The sequence below is a fragment of the Sapajus apella genome, unplaced genomic scaffold (assembly GCF_009761245.1).
Source record: "Sapajus apella isolate SASKATOON/1434 unplaced genomic scaffold, GSC_monkey_1.0 scaffold2, whole genome shotgun sequence".
NCBI lineage: Eukaryota > Metazoa > Chordata > Mammalia > Primates > Cebidae > Sapajus > Sapajus apella.
In genome coordinates, this window is record NW_022436942.1 from 26,056,086 (window position 1) to 26,077,038 (window position 20,953).

Sequence of the window (20,953 nt, forward strand, 5' to 3'; positions counted from 1 at the left end):
TGCATTTGCCAATTTCCATGGTGTAAATACTCCCATTAGAGCCAATTTCATACTACTAATGTGACATTTCTGAGTAGAGTTGGGAAGAGATGGATACAACATACGTAGTATTTCCACATGGGAATAAAATGAACAAATAACTCCCGCCTCAGCCTCCTAAGTAGCTGGGACTACAGGCCCATGCCACCATGCCTGGCTAATTTCAAATTAGAATGAAGAAAAAAACCACAAAGGGATGAGTTTTTAGTATTACATTTTAAAAAATTATTTTTGCCAGGTGCAGTGTCTCACGCCTGTAATCCCAGCACTTTGGGAGGCCAATGCGGGCAGATCACGAGGTCAGGAGTTTGAGACCAGCACGGCCAACATGGTAAAACCCCATCTCTACTAAAAATACAAAAATTAGCCAGGTGTGGTGGCAAGTGCCTGTAATCCCAGTTACTCAGGAGGCTGAGGTAGCAGAATCACTTGAACTCAGTAGGCAGGGGTTGCAGAGAGCTGGGATCACCCCATTGCACTCCAGCCTTGGCGACAGAGCAAGATAATGTCTCAAAAAAAATTTATTTTTTAGAAATAGGGTCTCACTCTGTTGCCCAGGCTGGAGTAGAGTGGTGCGATCATAGCTCACTGCAACCTCAAACTTCTAGCCTCAAGCCATCTTCCTGCCGTGGCCTCCCAAAGCACTGAGATTATAAACATGACTCAACACAACTGGTTGTCATTCGCCTTTGTCAAACCGTTGCCAGGATTAATGTACAATTACATTTTTAACTTAATTGTAGCTTATATAATTTGATTTTTAATAAGGGTTGCGCTTATGAACTGGCTCATAAAATTCCTGAAAATTTAGCAATCAACCTTGCAAACTGGCAAAAGCCAGCTGCAGTGTATATGCTAGCTCTATCTTCAAAAGGAGGCTTTGGGAAGGCAAGTAATTTGCATCCACTAAAGCACAGAGCTAAAAAAAATATTGGGGGAAGGGGAGACATCTATTGAGGGAATGCCACACGCAGGGTAACGTATTTTCTGGAGTACTAGCCTACATTGATATTGTATGCTCTTTAACATTCCCATGTTGCCTGCCACTTTTGCTGGAATCTTGATACTTGATACTGTTAATGTAAAATAAGTGGCAGGCCATTAGTTTGGAGTTCTTTTTGTGCCCAGAAAGCAACCCAAAATTTGGAGGTATTCCTTGTACCTGATTTTTTTTTTTTTTTTTTTTTTTTTTTTAATATGGAGTTTCGCTCTCATTACCCAGGCTGGAATGCAATGGCGCGATCTCGGCTCACCGCAACCTCCGCCTCCTGGGTTCAGGCAATTCTCCTGCCTCAGCCTCCTGAGTAGCTGGGATTACAGGCACGCACCACCATGCCCAGCTGATATTTTGTATTTTTAGTAGAGACGGGGTTTCACCATGTTGACCAGGATGGTCTCGATCTCTTGACCTCGTGATCCACCCGCCCTGGCCTCCCAAAGTGCTGAGATCACAGGCGTGAGCCACCGCGCAAAAAATATTTATTTATGAGACGGAATCTTGCTCTGTCACCGAGGCTGGAGTGCATTGGCACGATCTCAGCTCATTGCACCCTCCGCCTCCTGGGTTCAAGCCATTCTTCTGCCTCAGCCTCCCCAGTACCTGGGATTACAGCCGCGCACCGCCACGCTCAGCTAATTTTTGTATTTTTAGTAGAGACAGGGTTTCACCATATTAACCAGGCTGGTCTCAAACTCCTGACCTCGTGATATGCCTGCCTTGGCCTCCCAAAGTGCCGGGATTACAGGTGTGAGCCACCGCGCCTGGCCCCTTGCACCTGATTTTGAATGGAGCTGCAACGAATCACAAACAGACAACCAGCCAAGTGGTTATATAATTAGGGATCTCCCATGTAACCATACCCAAATGAGGCAAACACTTAGCTGTAGCCAACCAAATTTCTTTACTTTCGTGTTCAGCCTATAAAGCTTGATGCCTAGGCAGCTAGAGCAGTAGTGCCTGAGCCGCTTCTGGTTTTGGCTGCTGTCTGATTCAAAATCTGTTTTGTCTAAAGTTTTTCTTTCTACAATACCTATCCAGAAATCAGTCTAGGGGATATTTGAAGGAAGAAGGGAATAACTGGCTGCATATTCAACATCTGTTGGAAATCTCTCTTCTCCTTACACATTTTCATTAACTTCTTTAGAAAATGCAAAAACAAGCGTTTTCCCACAAGCAGCCCCTTCCAATACGCATCAAGCTGCATGAATTCCGAAAGCTTCAAAAATTTTTGTTCTGAAACCCTACTCTGCTTGAGATACAGGAAAGAAGGACAGTATCAAAAAGCATCATGCACTTGGCACAGAACTGGGACAAGAACTTGGGGGCAGGATGGCCAAGTGCTAGGGCTCTTGACGGTCTCCAAACCATTCCGCACGGTTCCTACTCTGATTGGAGAAGTAAAAACAGCTGTTGGAGAACTTGGACGTCATCCGCCCTTGTCAAACTGCTGCCAGAATTAATGTATAGCTCTTTCCACTACACCACACAGTCTCCTCTAAAACATGCTCCCTGCACAGAACTTACCCCCAAAGCACCAGGAACCTAGCTGGCCTACAGTTGAGCTTAGGAAAAATCTGAGTGGCTCGAGAGTCAAGCTGCGGTAACTTTGAGTCACAGGAGTTAAGACCAAAGTAGAGCCGCACTGAGCACCACGTCGTGCAGGTGCGTGTCTTCTTCAGAGAGAGGCGTGCCGAGGCGGACGAGGCCCGGCGTAGCAGCCAGCCTCTCCCAACGACAGCGCCCCTTGCTGCCACAGCTACCAGAGCAGACGCGAGGGCCGGGCACGCAGCCGGTGGCGCGCACGCTCAGCCCGAGGCCGCACGGGAGGCGGGCTGGCGTGCACGCCCCCGCGGCGGTGGGCGGGGTCCGGGGCGGGGTTGCAGGAGCAGTAGGTGTAGTAGCTTGGTCGCGACAGGTGCGCTAGGTAGAGCGCCGGGACCTGTGGCAGGGGTGGAGCAGCGCAGAGGAAAGGCGGCTTTTAGCCAGGTAAGGGCCTTCTTTCTCCACAACCGGAGAGTGCGCCGAGACCCCAGCTTCTCTCCACACCCTCTTTCTCCTGCGACTTCTGGGGCGGGGAAGTGCGCGGAGTGTGAGTCCCTTCCCCTCGGGTTAAGGGGTTGCGGGACGCTGACCCTCGGTTCTTTCCTCACTTTTGGGGCCTGCGCTGGGATGGGGAGTACTTACGTCGGGCTGAGCCTAGGGCGGGAGCCGTAAAGACCTCCTCTTCTCCCACTAGGAACACTCCATTCTAACTCTACTTTTTGGTGTCGTGGAGGAAGGTGACAGTTCATTAAAACTCCAAATATCCTTCTTCCAGGGAAATACTCTAATATTCAGCTGCTCTTTTTCGTTCATTTTAAGCCAGTCCCTCTCTTCGATTTTTCTCCCCTTCCACTACGCCAGCTAAACTCTGTTTAAGACACTTACACCCTTTTGAGGAATGTTGAGAATATAGCAGTCTTTGCAGCCGATGTGTCATCCCCGAATCGCTATCGTGTATATATCGCTGGCACCTGCCCCCGACATATGTAGGTGTTAATGTAAGGTAATTGTACACCACACCCCTGGCTACAGATACTAAAGCTTGAAGTTGTAGCTGCTGGGAACGAACCATCTGGCACCTTTCCTAGCCTCCTTATTGATGATTGCGAGAATGGTTTAGCTGATCCTGGTGAGAGATATTTGAACTACTATTGTCTTGCACCTAATTCCAGCTTTCAAAAGTCTGCCTTGGCCGGGCGTAGTGGCTCACACCTATAATCCCAACACTGGGAAACTGAGGCGGGAGGATCTCTTGGGCTAGGTGTTCAAGACCAGCCAAGGCAACTTAGCAAGACCTCTATCTCTCCAAAAAATACAAAAGGAAAAAAAAAAAAAGAAGAAGAAGGAAAGTCTGCTTAATCCAGATGGTTCAATTGACTTGACTTTTCAGGTTAGTCACAGGTACTACTTAGAGCGTTGTCAGTTTTTAAGGCAATGCCCCTTTTGGGGAGAGGTCTTCTTTTGCATTAAGTATTCTTTCTTTTGCTTTTGATTTAAATGATTTAACAGGCCGGGTGTGGTGGTTCACGCTTGTTACCCCAGCGCTTTGGGAGGCTGAGGCGGGCGGATCACAAGGTCAGGAGTTCGAGACCAGCCTGACCAACACAGTGAAACCCCATCTCTACTAAAAATACAAAAACTAGCTGCGTGTGGTGGAGGGCGCCTGTAATCCCAGCTGCTTGGGAGGCTGAGGCAGGAGAATCGCTTAAACCCCGGAGGCGGAGTTTGCAGTGAGCCGAGGTCACACCACTGCACTCTAGCCTGGGCACAGACCTAGACTCCGTCTCTAAATAAATAAATAAATAAATAAATATATGGTTTAACAGAGTACCGTTTATCTGCATAGTTAGCAGTACTATTCACAAATGCTAAATATTTCAGGAGCCATGAAATAACACCAACCCTTCTGAAGTATAGTGTAGACACAAAAGAACATAATCCCTAATAAACATGTTCTAAATTCTTGTAGAGTTATAGCCTGGATGCAGTATGATGATGTTTTAGATAGACCTTCAAAAAATTATAGAGTTGGCATGAAAGAAGGCAAAAAAAAAAAAAGTGTCTCTGCATATATGTTTTCTTGTTTTGCATTGATAGAACAACATGCAATGTACTAGGTAATTAGTTTAGGAACTTCATTCTTTGGACAAAATATTGAGTGCCTTTAGTGGATTCAAAGTGCCAAATGTCTTTATCCTAAAATAACTTAAAATCAAATGGGTTAGGCAGATCCCTATACAACTCATGGTATTAGTGAGGTCATTTCTATACTAGAGGTCAGCCCAGGGGTAGGAGCATAGGGAATAATAGGTTTTTTGTTTTTTGTTTTTTTTTTAATTCTCTCTTCTGCTTTTCCTTAAAAACAAAACAAAAACTTCTGAATAATAATGAGTGATTCTCTTCAATCTATGTATTTGTGTCACTTTCTTTTTTTCTTTTTTTTTCTTTCTGTGAGACGGAGTCTCTGTTGCCCAAGCTGGAGTGCAGTGGCACTATCTTGGCTCAATGTAACTTCAGCCTCTCAGGTTCAAGCAATTCTCCTGCCTCAGGCACCAACCGCCACGCCCAGCTAATTTTTGTATTTTTAGTAGAGATGGGTTTCACTGTGTTGGCCACGTTGGCCTCGAACTCCTGACCTGAAGTGATCCACCCGCCTCAGCCTCCCAAAGTACTGGGATTACAGGCGTGAGCCACCGTGCCTGGCCATATTTGTATCATGTTCGTATTTCTTACCCTGTCTTCCTCCAACTCCATGGCCTATGGAAAATGGGATTAGACCCTGTCCTTAATGTGGCATTTAGTAAATAGTTGGAGCCGTTTCCACTTTTCTGTATTGGGCTGGGAAGTGTTGTTATCAGGTTCCGTGGGAAGAGAACAGTATATTGGCAACATTAGCAAAGGAGTGCCATTTTGTAAAAATTACCTCATTGTATAACTTTGTTTAACTTGGTACACTCAAGCGTTGTTCCAGACTCTGGTTAAAGGTGGGGCTAAACTTCAACCTAATAATTCTAAGAGAAAGCTTCAGAAGCGAAGACAATTCACATCTTGGTGATAGGGGACACTTTTTACTGCTAAGGTGCTCTCAAAATGTTTTTCTCTTTCTTTTTTTCTTGGGCGGGGAAGACAGGGTAGATAGGTGGGTGGTGAAGAATGTTTTTAAGTATAAGTTTGACTACTGTTTTCTTTGGGTTTCAAATTCTTGTATTTTCTCTGGTATTTTTCACCAGTCAACTGCAATTAACTTAAAGCCCCTGTACCAAAAAAAATTTATCAAAGACATACACAGACACAAAAGCATATTGAGAGTGTGGGAGTTCGTTAGACATCTTTGCCATAACAGGCCACCTAACTGCAAATTGGAAGAATTTGTTATTATTTAAATTGACAGTGAAACTAGTTTCAGGCATTCTTAATTCCATATACTACTAGATGGGAGACTTTTAGATTAGAATTGTACCCTTTCTGCAGATAGGAAAATGCGTGACTTGAGTCCTAATTCAGTAATTTCCATTAGAAAGACAATTGTTTTTTCAGTTTGCTGTTGTCTTTCACTGTATGTTTTTTGATAGGAAATTAAGGTACTTCATTTTAGATTGCATACAGTAATTTCCAGGTGAGGTTACTTAACAGCCTTTTAAGGTTATTGACAAACCAGTGCTTGTAAATGAAATAGTTTCTACTTAATGATTGTGGAGTTGATTCTATGGTGAATGGTACACTTGGTAGGATCATACTGATGCATTTATTCTGAAGCTGGGAGCAGAGTCCTTAAGACTCAATCAAATTATTGTGCTAATGAAGACCTATTTTTATAAAAAAGATGGAGTTTGACCCAACAAGCAATCCATTATTTAGCATGTCAGATGATTTCTTGACATGTAAAAACTGTTTCTAGAGACTTTACATGTCCACCCATAAGAAGTTAACATGACACTGTGAAAATTTTATATTCTTTTGATTTTCTTTTAAAGAGTTTCTTAATAATACTACCCTGAAACTAAGAACTTTCATCTCTAAGGGAAAAAAAGATGCAACATTTTTGTACTTCTAATAACAAGTGTGGGGCTATTTTCCCCCTTATTTATTCTGTAACAGAGCTTATGATATAGAAAACTTTACAATCCTTCAAACATGTTTTGTCTTGTACAGAGTATTGCCACTTTTTGTTTCGTTACCCATAAATTAGTTCTAATATGCATTTTACTTAGTTTTAGATTTCCACAATCTTTTTTCTTTTTCCATAAACTGAAATTCAGGCTAATGCTCCAGGACTTCTTTATTTCATAGTCAGGTTTACTGAACAGTTATCATTTGCTCAGATTTGGCTTCTGAGCAAAAATTTGGCTTCCAGCATTACAGGAAACCTGTCCATCCATGCATAGTATCCGTGGCTTCTCTCTAATGCCCCTCAGTGTCCTCCTCTTTACCCCTTGGCAATAATTGACCAATTGAACAACTTGTCTAGTCCTTCCTTTTACTTGCTTTTCTTGACATGACTGCTATCTGGTTCTCCATTTTCTGATCTAACCACTTACTCCCATACTCTATTAACTCAGTCTTTTTGCCCCTTAAATGCCAGGTTTGCCATAGCCCTGTACAGCATCCTGTTGTCACTATACTTTCTCCCTGTATAATTTGATTTCTCTCCATGACTTCCACTATCATCTCCATGTAAGTGGCCTGAAAATTTATCTTTTTAAAAAACTTTTTTCATATTGTATGTATAATTCTTGTTTTATTTTCATATGTACCAACACATTTAAAAATAAAAATTATATTTATATTACTATAAAATAAAAAGTATATATGTTCATTATAGAAAATGTGGATAAAACAAATTACAAAGAACACAAAATAACCCATATTCCATAATCTGTTCCAGAGAGATCTACTGTTTGATATATTTCCTTTCAGTGTTTTTATTTTCTTTGATATACACACATATATACACACACACATCACACAAACGCAAAAGTAATTCAGCTCGTAATGTTGCAGTAGATATAGTTTTGTATCAGCTTTGTTCACTTTATATTATTTTTCATAGCATCAAAATTTTTTGAAAACATTTTAATGGATATTTAATCTCCATTGTAATTTATTTAATAATTTATTGTATTGAGGTTGCATAATTTCTGTTTTGGTTTCACATTAAATGAAAAAATTGAGAACAAATATATACATAAATCTTTGTGCAAATCACTCATTATTTCCTTAGGTTAGATTCCCAGAAGTTGAATTACTAGATCAAGGGGCGTGAAAATTCGAAAATACTAAGCCTGCTCCCAAATTGCCTTTTGTAAAGGTTAGACTAATTAACATTCTCAACTGCAGTGATTGTGAGTCCTCATCTTAGTTCAGCCTTGGTAACATTGAATATTATTATTTTTATTTTTTGAGATGGAGTCTCACTCTGTTGCCCAGTTTGGAGTGCAGTGGCGCTATCTCAGCTCACTGCAACCTCCACCGCCCTGGTTCAAGCTGTTCCTCTGCCTCAGCCTCTCGAGTAGCTGGGATTATTGGCACCCACCAACACACCTGGCAAATTTTCGTATTTTTTAGTAGAGAGATGGTGTTCCACTATGTTGGCCAGGCTGATCTCAAACTCCTGACCTCAGGAGATCCACTCAACTCAGTCTCCCAAAGTGCTGGGATTGCAGCATGAGCCACCGTGACATGACCAGCCTGAATATTATTTTTTAATCTTTACTAATTCGATAGGCAGAGGTGAATTAATTTGTATTTCTTTGCTAGTGAGAGAGAACATTTTTCATATATTTATTTCCATTTCTATTTCTTCTGTGAATTGTCTTTGGGTTAATTCCATTCCCATTTTTGTTTGTGTCTTAACATTTTAATTATTTTGTTTGTTTGTTTGTTTGGTGTTCTTTTATTTGGAGCATTTTGTGGGGAAGCACAGGCTTTTATTAGACCAAATTGAGTGAGTGGAGTGATAAAGTGGAAAGTATACAGATGTTGGAATTATGGTGTTATAAAAGTCCATTGTTTTGAGGGGCCACGGCTTGTGAACAATGAAGCATTACTGCAGAATGGAAAGGGTGCTGTTTGAGAGTCAGGATTCCCAACTTAATTTTGTCATCAGCCAATTAGGTGATCTTGGACAAGTCATTCATTCATTGACTTAGAGCCTCATCTGTAAAATGAGAGGGTTTGGCCTTTGATCCCCAAGACCGGACAACCTCTGTGCTGAAAGGATGTCTTTAGAGCTACTGTTCACTAGAAATTCTGGAATTACTTTCTGTCTCATCTCTAACCCTTCACCTATTTTAGAGATATAGAGCCTGAGGAAAGACTGGAAATGGTAAAGGCAATTTCCACCAGAGTAGCAAAGGGGAGCCTGGGGACAGTTTAATTTGTTTGTGCCCTTTAACTGTCAGGAAAAAAGAAGTAAAAAAAAAAAAAAATTGAATGTGATCCTTGCTGTGGGGGTTCGGGAAAGAAAAGAAAAAAAAAGTCAAAAAGACGAGGAAGTCAAAAAGAGTCAAGTATTTTTTTAGGCATTCCCATAGACTGACATTTGGAAACCAGTAAGGTAAAATCATAGGAGCCCTGCTGATCTATGCCACAAAACTCCATTATCTACAATATATGTGAAAAAAATTTTCGTTATAGGACTAGAAGGTATATGTCTCCAAGGCAAGGTATTTAACAACTTTTACTTCATATAGAACTATTCCTAGTGTTTTTCTTTTTTTTTTTTTGAGCCCAGCCTGCTTAGTGTTTTTCTTGGTGACTTGTATAAACTCTTCTATTTTAAGAATATTCTTTGTCTTTTGGTCAAGTATTTAGCCAGTTGGCTTGCCTTTTAATTTTGTATATAGTATATTATCTATAGATTTTTTTTTTTTTTTTGAGATAGGGTCTTACTCTGTTGCCCAGGCTGGAGTGCAGTGGCACCATCTCAGCTCGCTCTAGCCTCTGCCTCCTGGGTTCAAGCAATTCTTGAGCCTCAGCCTCCCAAGTAGCTGGGATTACAGGCGCACACCACCACACACAGCTAATTTTTGTATTTTTAGTAGAGATGGGGTTTCTCCATGTTGGCCAGGCTGGTCTCAAACTCCTTACCTCAGGTGACCTGCCCACCTTACCCTTCCAAAGTTCTGCGATTACAAACATGAGCCACCTCGCTCAACCTGGATTTTTAAATTGGGATTTCTTCTGCTGCTGTCATGTTTAGAAGGACTTAACCATCCAGAGATTGGTTAAATATTCACTTTTATTTCCTTCTAATTTGTACTGTTTTGCTCTTTATATTTAATTCTTTAATTTGTATTGAACTTACCTGGGAGTACCAAACCAATGTGTTTAATGCCTTTGTATATCTGAGCTCCAGAACTATATTTCCAGCCACCTGTTAGGCTCTGTGGATCGTCCCTGTGCACCATGCATCTGCATTAACCCAGTTTCACTAAGGACAACGCTTGAGGTTGTCCTTACTACTTTAATACTTTTCTCCACCTACATTTAATCAGTCCCCAAGTTGGGTTGATTGTACCCCAGCAGTCATAAGGGCACTTTAATCAGTCTTCTAATTCCGATTCCCTCTTCTTTTTTTTTTTTTTGCCAGAGTCCTTGAGCAATTTTTAGAGTTGGCTTCAGTTTTTCCCTTGCAGCTCAGAGTTGCCATTAAAAAAACAAACAAACAAACAAAAAGCACTGATTTTCAAAATACGGTTCTTTTAATTGCCTGTATTAGAATTACCTGGTGTTGGTTAAAAAGGTAGAGTCTCAGGTCCCACCGAGACCTGCAGATCAGTGTGTCTGAGGGATGGGCCTGGGAACCTGAAGTTTTAACAAGTATCTCTAGAGATTTATATATAAACTTAAGGGGAGACAATGCCTAAGTAAATTCATTCTAATTTTCTGACATGCTCTTCAAGGCACCCACACCCCTACTCTGACAGCCTATTCTTTGAGGCTTATCTCCCACAACACTACCCACCCACCTGGCACTGTGACTCTACAATAATTCTGTTTCCTGGTCCTGCCCAGTTCTTTCCTGCCTCTGTGCCTTTGCTCATATAGTTCCCACAGCCTCATGCTCCTCCCCCTCCCCACACTCTTGAAATCCTTTTCCTTAAGAGCCTAAATCAAATGCTACCTTTTTAAAAATATATATATATAAATTTAAAAAGCCTTTTCTAATTTCCTCTACTTGAATAAGTGGCTCCCTCCCCAGTCTTTACTTAACACTTGATTTTTGCTTCATTTCTTACCTTACTTAATGTTGTCACTGTTTATAAATTATTGGTTTCTTGTAAGATTATAAGCCTTGTAGCTGTGAGAACCTTTCCCTTCCTTTTCATTTTGTAGTCATTATCCACATATAAGCGATTAAATACTCATTTATTCTATTTTATTATTTTTTGAGATACAGTTTTATTCTGTTGCCCAGGCTACAGTGCAATGGTGTGATCTCAGCTCACTGCAACCTCCACCTCCCAGGTTCAAGTGATTCTCATGATTCAGCCTCCCAGGAGGCTACAGGCACATGCCACCATGCCTGGCTAATTTTTTTTTGTCTGATTAGTAGAGACAGGGTTTTGCCATGTTGGCCAGGCTGGTCTCAAACTCCTGCCCTCAAGTGATTCACCCGCCTCAGCTTCTCAAAGTGCTGGGATAACAGGCAGGAGCCACTGCACCCAGCCAAAGGGCTCATTTAGTACATTAAATATATCTGATCTTGCAAACACACACTTTTTTTTTTTTTTTTTTTTGTGATGGTGTTTCACTTTTTTTGCCCAGGCTGGGGTGCAATGGTGCAGTCTCAGCATACCGCAACCTCTGCCTCCCAGGTTCAAGTGATTCTCCTGCCTCAGCCTCCTGAGTAGCTGGGATTACAGGCATGCACCACCACACCCCACTAATTTTTTGTATTTTTAGTAGAGACAGGGTTTTTCCATGTTGATCAGGCTGGTCTTGAACTCCCGACCTCAGGTGATCTGCCTGCCTCAGCCTCCCAAAGTGCTGGGATTATAGATATGAGCCACCGTGCCTGGCAGCTTTTTTTTGGGGTAGGGGGAGGAGTCTCTCTCTGTCATCCAGGCTGGAGGGCAGTGATGCAATCTTGGCTCACTGCAACCTCCACATCCTGGGTTCAAGCGATTCTCTTGCCTCAGCTCCCGAGTAGCTGGGACTACAGATGCACGCCACAATGCCCAGCTGATTTTTGTATTTTTAGTAGGGATGGGGTTTTACCATGTTGGCCAGGATTATCTTGATCTCTTGACCTCGTGATCCGTCTGCCTCAGCTTCCCAAAGGGCTGGATTACCGGTATAAGCTACTGCACCTGGCCAGCACACTCTTATATAACAATGTTTGGCTTTGTATCACACATAGAATAAAATTAAAATCCTTTAGTATTGCTTATAAATCCTTATTCAATCTGACTACCACTCATCTCTGTGTCATTACATACTTCTTCCTCATTCCCTAGCCATATTGTTCCTTCCTCAGGGCTTTTGCATTTGCTCTCCTCTGCCTGGAAAACTCCCTCATCTCTTCTCTTCACCTGGCTGGCTGCATATGTCCTCCCTATCATTCAGGTTTCAGTTCAAATGTCATTCACTCAATGAGGCCTTCCCTGACCACTGCCTAAAGAGGCTGCCCCACCCCTATTCCCCTACCACCACTGCAGTTACTCTTTCATATTTCCTTCACAGCACTAATCACGGTCGTTAGTTGTCCTGCTTCCCCAGTAGAATGGAAATTTCATGAGTAGAGACCTTGCCTGTCATAATTTTTTTTTTTTTTTGAGATGGACTCTCACTCTGTCACCCAAGCTGGAGTGAAATTGTACCATCTTGGCTCACTGCAACCTCTGCCTCCCAGATTCAAGAGATTCTCCTGCTTCAGCCTCGCAAGTAGCTGGAACTACAGGTGCTCACCACCACACTAGGCTAATTTTTGTATTTTTGATGGTGACAGGGTTTCATCATGTTGACCAGGCTGGTCTCAATCTCCTGACCTCAAGTGATCTGCCTGCCTTGGCTTCCCAAAGTGCTGGGATTACAGGCATGAGCCACTGCACCTGGCCATTGTCTGTCACTTTTTTTTTTTTTTTTTTTGAGATGGAGTTTCACTCTTGTTGCCCAGGCTGGAGTGCAATGGCACAATCTTGGCTCACAGCAACCTCCACCTCCTGCGTTCAAGCAATTCTCCTGCCTCAGCTTCCTAAGTAGATGGGATTACAGGCATGCACCACCACCACGCCTGTAATTTGTAGAGATGGGTTTTCTCCATGTTGGTCAGGCTGGTCTTGAACCTCAGGCAATCCACCTGCCTAGGCCTCCCAAAGTGCTGGGATTACAGGCATGAGCCACTGTGCCCAGTTTTGTCTGTCATTTTTAGCATTTTATCTTTAGCACTTGGAACACGGCCAAAGACGTGATAAATGCTCAATAAATATTTGTTGAATGAGTGAATAGCCTTGAAGATAGACTTTTCATCTGGACAAGTCTTGTTTTGGTTTGCAATCCAAAGTGGTGTTGGCATTTTTCTTTACTGGACAACAGCTGAGGTAGGCCCATCTGGGTTCAAATCAGGTAGCAGTCTCTGAGGAGTTCTGAAGGGAGCAGGACAAAAGTTTGGATACTGTGACAACCAGGATTCAGTTCCATCTGAGTGCAAGTTTTCTAGGGTGTTTCCAGGATCCAGGCTACTATTTTACTGCCACTGAAGCCATCTATTTCCCAGGTTGTTACTCTGGATTATACTAGTCTATCAATTCCCATTACATTTTTAAAAGCAGAATGGCAAAACTAAAACCCAGTTACTGGAATCCACAAACAACCAGGAGTTTTCTTCTGTTTTCATTCTCTAGGAGAAAAATTAGAAAGCTATCTAGAGTCTTCAAGGAAAGACGAAATGGTTTTCATTATACTTACTGTTAGCACGTGCCCTGAACTAGGACAGTGTACTGATTAGATTTTCAGCAACAGCTTTCAATGAAAGGTTTCTTATTAACATCTAGTGGAAGCAGACATTTTAATGAATTAGTTCTAACTTCTTTCTATTTTTCTTTGTTGGTTAGTCTTATTTTTTAATTCCATTTTTCTTAATACTGGCTTGAAGTTTTATTAAAAATAAAATATTTAAACATATTTAATTATTTAATTTGTATTGAACCTACTTTGGAGTACCAAACTAATGCGTTTAATGCCGTTGTACAGCTGAGCTCCAGATCTATTTGTCCGGCCACCTGTTAGGCTCTGTGGATAGTCCCTGTGTACCATGCGTCTGCATTCACCGAGTTTCACGAACGCTTGAGGTTGTCCTTAACACTTTAATGCTTTTCTCCACCCACACTTAATCAATCCCCATGTTGGGTTGATTAGCTACCAAATAATGCTTTGTATAGTAGCTGATAGTTTTCAAAGTAGTTTTGCTTTTATCCTTTCATTTAGTCCCCATAGCCATCCTACGTGAATCAATATCTGCTTTTGAGATGAAGAAATTGAGACCCAAAGACATTGATGATCTTTCCCATGCCAACTGAAAGACCACTACCCAGCAAATGCCCCTCAATAACTATTTTCTACAGTCCCAAATTGAATGTAGCTTTTAGAAGATAAACACTAAAATTCAACTAAAACAGTAACGTTAATATGTTTATAACCAGGCCAGGTGAGGAGGCTCATGCCTGTAATCCCAGCATTTTGGGATGCCAAGGCAGGTGGATCACTTGAGGTCAGGAGTTCAAGACCAGCCTAGCTAACAGGGTGACACACCATCTCTACTAAAAATACAAAAATTAGCCTGGGAGACAGAGTAAGACTCTGTCTTAAAAAAAGAAAAGGTTTATAACCAATTCTTAAAAAATAAGATGCCTAGCATTGGTTCAGATAAGTAGCCAAACTTTATCACACGTGTGGCTATAATGATTTGGTATGTCTTTATGTGACCAGCCTCAGTGATGCTTGTTCTTGATTAAAGCATTGTGATGTGGTAGCCTCTCAGTTTTTTGTTTGTTTGTTTTTTGAGATGAAGCCTTGCTCTGTGACCCAGGCTGGAGTGCAGTGGTGTGATCTTGGCTCACTGCACCCTCTACCTCCCAGGCTCAAGCAATTCCCTGCCTCAGCCTCCCAAGTAGCTGGAATTACAGGCAACCACCACCACACCTGGCTAATTTTTGTATTTTTAGTAGAGATGGAGTTTCACTATCTTGGCCAGGCTGGTCTTGAACTCCTGACCTCATGATCCACCCACCTCGGCCTCCCAAAGTGCTGGGATTATAGGCGGGAGCCACTGCTTCTGGCCAGCTTCTTTTTTTTTTTTTTTTTTAAAGAAAGGAAGGATTAAATAACTTGTCTAGAGAAGAGTCACTTTTCAGTAAACCCATTTTAATTCTCCTGCTTCAAGGAAATGGTTAAACTGATCTAAACTGACTTTTCAGATTGAGCAAGTCCTGAAAAAAAGCACATCATCTAAAATTTCAGATAAGAAGAATGGAAGCCAGGCCCTTCCTGGAAATGGCCAGAAGTGAAATTAAGAAGCCCTGTGTTTGGAGAATACTTGATTAATTATTAAGGACAAAGGGCTGGTATAAGAAGGTTATATCTTTAACAGAAGCAGCCTTCCTAAAATAAGTGTGTATGTTTCTTTTGCTTTGAGATTGTAAAGAAGACTCCTTAATTAACTACTTTGTCTTAATTAAGCATGTAATTGGCAAGACTTGTGAGCATGTAGTTTCTAGGCAGATATTCAATTATGTAGGTGGGCCTTTGTTGAGATGTGTAGCAACTGAGTACCAGTGTGACACTGTTTTTCATTCATGTAACAGATATTTATTGAGCCCCTACATGTTCCAGGGACTGGTATTGGAAGAGACATGACAGCGATTCTGCTGCCTTGGCCTTCCGAGTAGCTGGGATGTTCCAGTATGAAAAGGTACAAAGGTTAAAGGAGAAATATGCTTTTCAGAGAAAGTCTGTGCTTTGTCTACATCAATTGTAAATTTCCAGTCTTTTTCTAATTAGCTATGTTTTTCTCTACTCTTCACCTTAAATTTGAAGCTAATGACTTAATGATTTGTTTTTCTACTTATTGAGATTTTTCTACTATGTGTGAAAAAAACTGCTGAAAAAATAGCTCACTTCATTGGATTATGTTTGCCCTTACCATAAGTTAATGATTAACTGGGACAGGGAGGGAAGGAACCAAAGGAACAAATAACAAATTTTATTAATTGAGAGAGAGATGGAGTTAGACTTGGATTCGATCTGGTAATTTTTTCATTTAAAAGGGAAAAGAAAGATTAGGAAAGTTCTTGGGTGGTTCTCCATGATCTACAAATTTTAGACCAAAGTCAGTTGTTCTGTTTTTTTTGAGATAAGTCTTGCTCTGTTGCCGAGGCTGGAGTAGAGTGGTACAGTCACGTCTCACTGCAGCCTCAAACTCCTAGGCTCAAGTGATCCTTCCACCTCGGCCTCCCAAAGTGCTGGGATTACAGGCATGAGCCACTGCACCTGACCCAAAGTCAGTTTTTTGTTGTTGTTGTTGTTGTTTTTGAGATGGAGTCTCACTCTGTCACCCAGACTGGAGTGCAGTGGTACAATCTTGGTTCACTGTAACCTCTGCCTCCTGGTTTCAAGCAATTCTGCTGCCTTGGTCTTCCGAGTAGCTGGGACTACAGGCACCCACCACCACACCTGGCTAATTTTTGTACTTTTGGTAGAGACAGGGTTTCACCATATTGGCCAGGCTGGTCTTGAACCCCTGATCTTGTGATCCACCCGTCTCGGCTTCCCAAAGTGTTGGGATTATAGGCGTGCTCCACCGCGTCCGGCCCCAAAGTCAATTTTTAAAGGCTGTAACTGGGGTTGCTCTTTCACCTGTCTAAATAAGATATGTGAAGATTACCATAATTATGTAAAAAACTAATTTGGGGTTCATAAGCACAAGAAAATATATTCACATAAATGAATAAGGTAATAGAAGCCCTCTGAGAAGGTCATAGTTATATTGTTTTCAACATAGAGTTCTTTTTTATTTTATCTTTTAATTTTTTTGAGATAGGTTCTCACTCTTGTCCAGGCTGGAGTACAGTGGCGCGATCGTGGCCCACTGCAACCTCCACCTCCAAGGCTCAAGCAATCCTTCTACCTTAGCCTCTTGAGTAGCTAGGAATACAGGCACCAGCCACCACACCTGGCTAACTTTTTTTTTTTTTAATAAAGATGGGTTTTCGCCATGTTTCTCAGGCTGGTCTCATACTCCTGAGCTCAAGCAATCATCTATCCTCCTTGGCCTCCCAAAGTGCTGGGATTACAGGAGTGAGCCACCATGCCTGGCCCAGGGTAGAGTTCTTACAGAGGTGTTGATAAATACCTAAAATTTTATCCTTAAGAGATATAACTTTTGCAGATTTAGACTTTATGTTGCAGAGAAATGGTGTCAGGTTTTGAGCAGATCTGGTGTTTCTGGTGGTAACTACCAGTTTCTCAGAGATTACATTAGAGATACTCTCTTTTTGTCAGTGATTTAACAGAAATAAGTTGACTCTGAAATACCATATGTGCTAGAACTGCTTTTCTGGTGTATTTTCCATGCTGGAGGTCATTTTGTTTCCAGGCCAGCCTCCTAAAAAATGAAAAGAGCTAACATTTTTTTAACTTCTTTGGGCCTCAGTTTCTTCATCTGAATATTATTCAATAATACACTTATATAAAGTGAGACAGTAATACTTCTGAGTGTGTTACTGTGAAGATTAAATAAGTTATATATGCAAAACAATTAAAACAGTATCTGACACATGGTAAATGCGTCATAAATGTTAGGCATTTTTATTACCACCACTACTATCATTATTTATTAAGCACTTATTTTAGCAATGTGTTAAGAGAACATTTTAGTGGTGATTAAACTAAGGCTTAAAGTAGTTTTCCTCATGTTACCCAGTAAGTGTGTGATAGACTCAATATGTACACCTCAGCCAAAAAGAGCCTTGGACAGAGTTGACTTAGATGTGCAACAGGCAGGGGCATCTGGTCCAGCCCTTATAATTTCTAGTTTCAAGACTCTTAAAGGATAAGATTCGTCCAGACAACCCCTGCATACCAGGAAAATGTGGTTTGTCATGTCATAAGAACATGGACGTTAGGGTCTGTTGGATTGTTTCAAATCCTAGTTCTATCAGTTGTTAGCTGTGTGACCTTGAGCAAGTTATTGAACTTCTCTAGAGCCTTAGTTTCTTCCTCTGTAAAATGAGAATAATAATATTTGCTGGCCAGGTGTGGTGACTCATGCCTATAATCCCAGGACTTTGGGAAGCTGAGGTGAGAGGATCACTTGAGCCCAGGAGTTTGAGTCAGCCTGGGCAACATAGCAAGACCCTGTCTCTTACCAAAAAAAAAAAAAAAAATTATAATGATGCTTGCTTCATGGTAGTGTAAGAATTAAGTGAATAAGTTCCAATGGAATGAAATAACATGTAAAGCACCTGGCATATGGCCAATACTCAGTAACCAATCCTCAGGCTTATGCTCAAACGGTTCAAACTTATACTTGATTCTGACATTATCTGTCTAGAGGGTGAGCAGTTAGGGTGTGGGTCTGCCAAAATTAACGTGTTTGGACTTCACATAAAAGGTTCAGATTTCGTAGGTAATCCTGATACTCAGAGTGCCACCCTTATCTGAAAGCACTAGACTGGGTGGTGGAGGGTAGCAGCAGTGATCCTCTTAATGCCTGAGCTGTCAGTGTCAGTCAGGCTTCTTACAGGGCTGTGCTCTGGTTAGAATATTAATGAGCAGTAAAGGAATGTCCTGCAAAAGGGAACTCCACAGAAACGAGGCTCTCATCTGTATAGTCAAGCAGCATTTTTGTTTGGAAAGAATATTAATGAGATCTGGATAAGAATCAGACACCAGGAAAGGACAGCTACTGTGGGAGGCAATTTCAGCTGTATAAGGAGTTACACATGATATTCAGAAAGTCCTTGTGCAATTAAAAAAAAGTAATTAAGTTGTAGAGATAATAAACGAGTTATAAATGACATTAAAAAAAATAAATGTGGCTGGGCACAGTGACTCATGCCTGTAACCTCAGCAGTTAGGGAAACAGAGGTGAGTGATAGCTTGAGCCCAGGAGTTTGAGGCCAGCCTGTGCAACATAGTGAGACCTCATTCTTCACAAAAAGGAGAAATAGGCCCAACACTTTGGGAAGCCAAGGATGGCAGATCATCTGAGGCCAGGAGTTTGAGACCAAAATAGCCAACATGCTGAAACACCGTCTCTATTAAAAAAAAATACAAAAATTAGCCAGGCATGGTGGCAGACACCTGTAATCCCAGCTACTCTGGAGGCTGAGGCAGGAGAACCACTTGAACCCGGGGGTTCAAGGCAGAGGTTGCAGTGAGCGGAGGTCACACCATTGCACTACAGCCTGGGCAACAGAGTGAGACTCCGTCTCAAAAAAAAAAAGAAAAAAAATTATAATAATAACAAATGTAGTTTAAAAAAGTAAATGTGACCAGGCGCCGTGGTTCACGCCTGTAATCCCAGCAGTTTGGGAGGCCAAGGAGGGCAGATCATCTGAGGTCAGGAGTTTGAGACCAGCTTAGCTAACATGCTGAAACCCTACCTTTACTAAAAATACAAAATTTAACTGGGCGTGGTGGCACACACCTGTAGTCTCAGCTACTTGGGAGGTTAAGGCAGGAGAATCACTGGAACCCAGAAGACGGAGGCTGCAGTGAGCCGAGATCACGCCACTACACTCCAGCCCGGGTGACAGAGCGAGACTCCATCTCAAAAAAAAAAAAAAAAAAAGATTCTGGATTCCCTATTAAAAAAAAAAAAAAGTAAATGTATTGAGTGGCCAACACATATTTGAAAATATGCTCAACCTCACTCATTAAAGGAGTGAAAACTAAAACAATAATGTACCATTTTCACACATCTCCTATCAGATTGAAAAAAATAATGCTTAGTACTGATAAGAATGTGGAGAAAGATTCAAATATAAATGGATGTGACTTTTTTGAGGAAAATATTGGAAGATCTATTTAAAAATTTAATGCGTAAGCCTTTTAAACTATAAATGGTCCTTCTAGGAATTTATGCTGTAGGCATAATTGTCTACCACCCCAGGTAGACAATAGTACTAGCACGTTCATTACATTCTTACTCATAACAATGAAGAAGCAAAAGCAACCTACATGTTCATCCACAGGGGCCTTGTTAAACAGGTTTTAAACTATTACAGAATGAAATATTACAAGGTACTGAAAGGTTGAGATAGATCTGTAAGTCCTGAGGTGGGAAGCTGTCTAAGAGGAAATAAATAATTGCTGAACAGCACATTAACATAAAACCATTGTATTTCTTTCTTTTTTTCTTTCTTTCTTTTTGAGCAGAGTCTGGCTCTGTAGCCAGGCTGGAGTGCAGTGGCTCAATCTCAGTTCACTGCAACCTCCAACTCCTTGGTTCAAGCGATTCTTCTGCCTCAGCCTCCTGAGTAGCTGTGATTACAGGTGCGTGTCACCATGCCCAGTTAATTTTTGTATTTTTAGTAGAGATGGGGTTTCACCATATTGGCCAGGATGGTCTCGATCTCCTGACCTTATGATCTATCCACCTCGGCCTCCTAAAGTGCTGGGATTATAGGTGTAAGCCACCACGCCCAGCCAAAACCATTGTTTTTCTAAAACATGTTTGTATTTATGCATATTGTGTGTTAATTTCTCTGTGCCTCAGTTTTCTCATCTGTAAAGTAGACATCATGATGGTACCTACCTCATGACTTGTTGCAAGGGTAAACTGAGATAACATAAGTAGAGTGCTTAGTATGGTGACTGACACATAGTGCTATGTGTTGGCAATTATTATTATTATTATTATATAGGCAGTATCAGAAAGTTTATACTACAGACTTTGACAGAGGTTACCTTTGAGTAGTAGAATTGGCTTTAGGGGACAGCAGGCAAGAGCTGGCAGAGACTTCTACTTCTTACATTGTGTTTTTCCATATAATTGTTTGTATGGAGCAGGCCCATCCTTGACCAGTCACTGACCAAGGAGCCTAGACAGTGAAGGAAATGGCACTCTGGTTCAGGGTGCTTGTTGAGGCCTGCAGAAGAAGGTTTTTATGGGAAGGAGGAGGGTGAGGAAGGGTGGTGCTGCGGAGAGATGGGAAGGATGTCCGTGGATTCCACCATGGCTGCTGAAGTTTTTTTTGAAAACCACTGACCTAATTAAAGATTAAAAAAATTCACATTGCACAAGAAACTTACAAAGGCTAGCATGTATTTGGACTTACCCTTTTTATAATCCACTAAGTTATATTTATACTATAAAAGTGATTTGTGTTTAATTTGACTTTTGAATAAAAACTACAGAAAGTAATT

The 20,953-nt window shown here is 41.4% G+C and overlaps 1 protein-coding gene and 1 long non-coding RNA gene across 4 annotated transcripts in view; one reads left to right on the plus strand and one right to left on the minus strand.

The window, feature by feature from the left end:
• Positions 1-1,921: 1,921 nt before the first annotated feature.
• On the minus strand, positions 1,922-2,797 carry LOC116561793. Its single transcript, XR_004273612.1, has 2 exons — positions 2,564-2,797; positions 1,922-2,424 (listed from the first exon to the last, which is right to left on the minus strand). It is a non-coding gene; the product is annotated as an uncharacterized LOC116561793 (long non-coding RNA).
• Positions 2,798-2,876: 79 nt separating this feature from the next.
• The window catches only part of LIMA1 (LIM domain and actin binding 1), a 104,081-nt gene continuing 86,004 nt past the window's right edge, over positions 2,877-20,953 (plus strand). For 2 of the 3 annotated variants that reach the window (XM_032293738.1, XM_032293755.1), the window contains exon 1: positions 2,877-3,025. The gene's annotated coding sequence lies outside the window, so the exon portion shown is untranslated. The remainder of the gene's footprint in view (positions 3,026-20,953) is intronic. The other variant, XM_032293764.1, reaches the window with a different exon arrangement.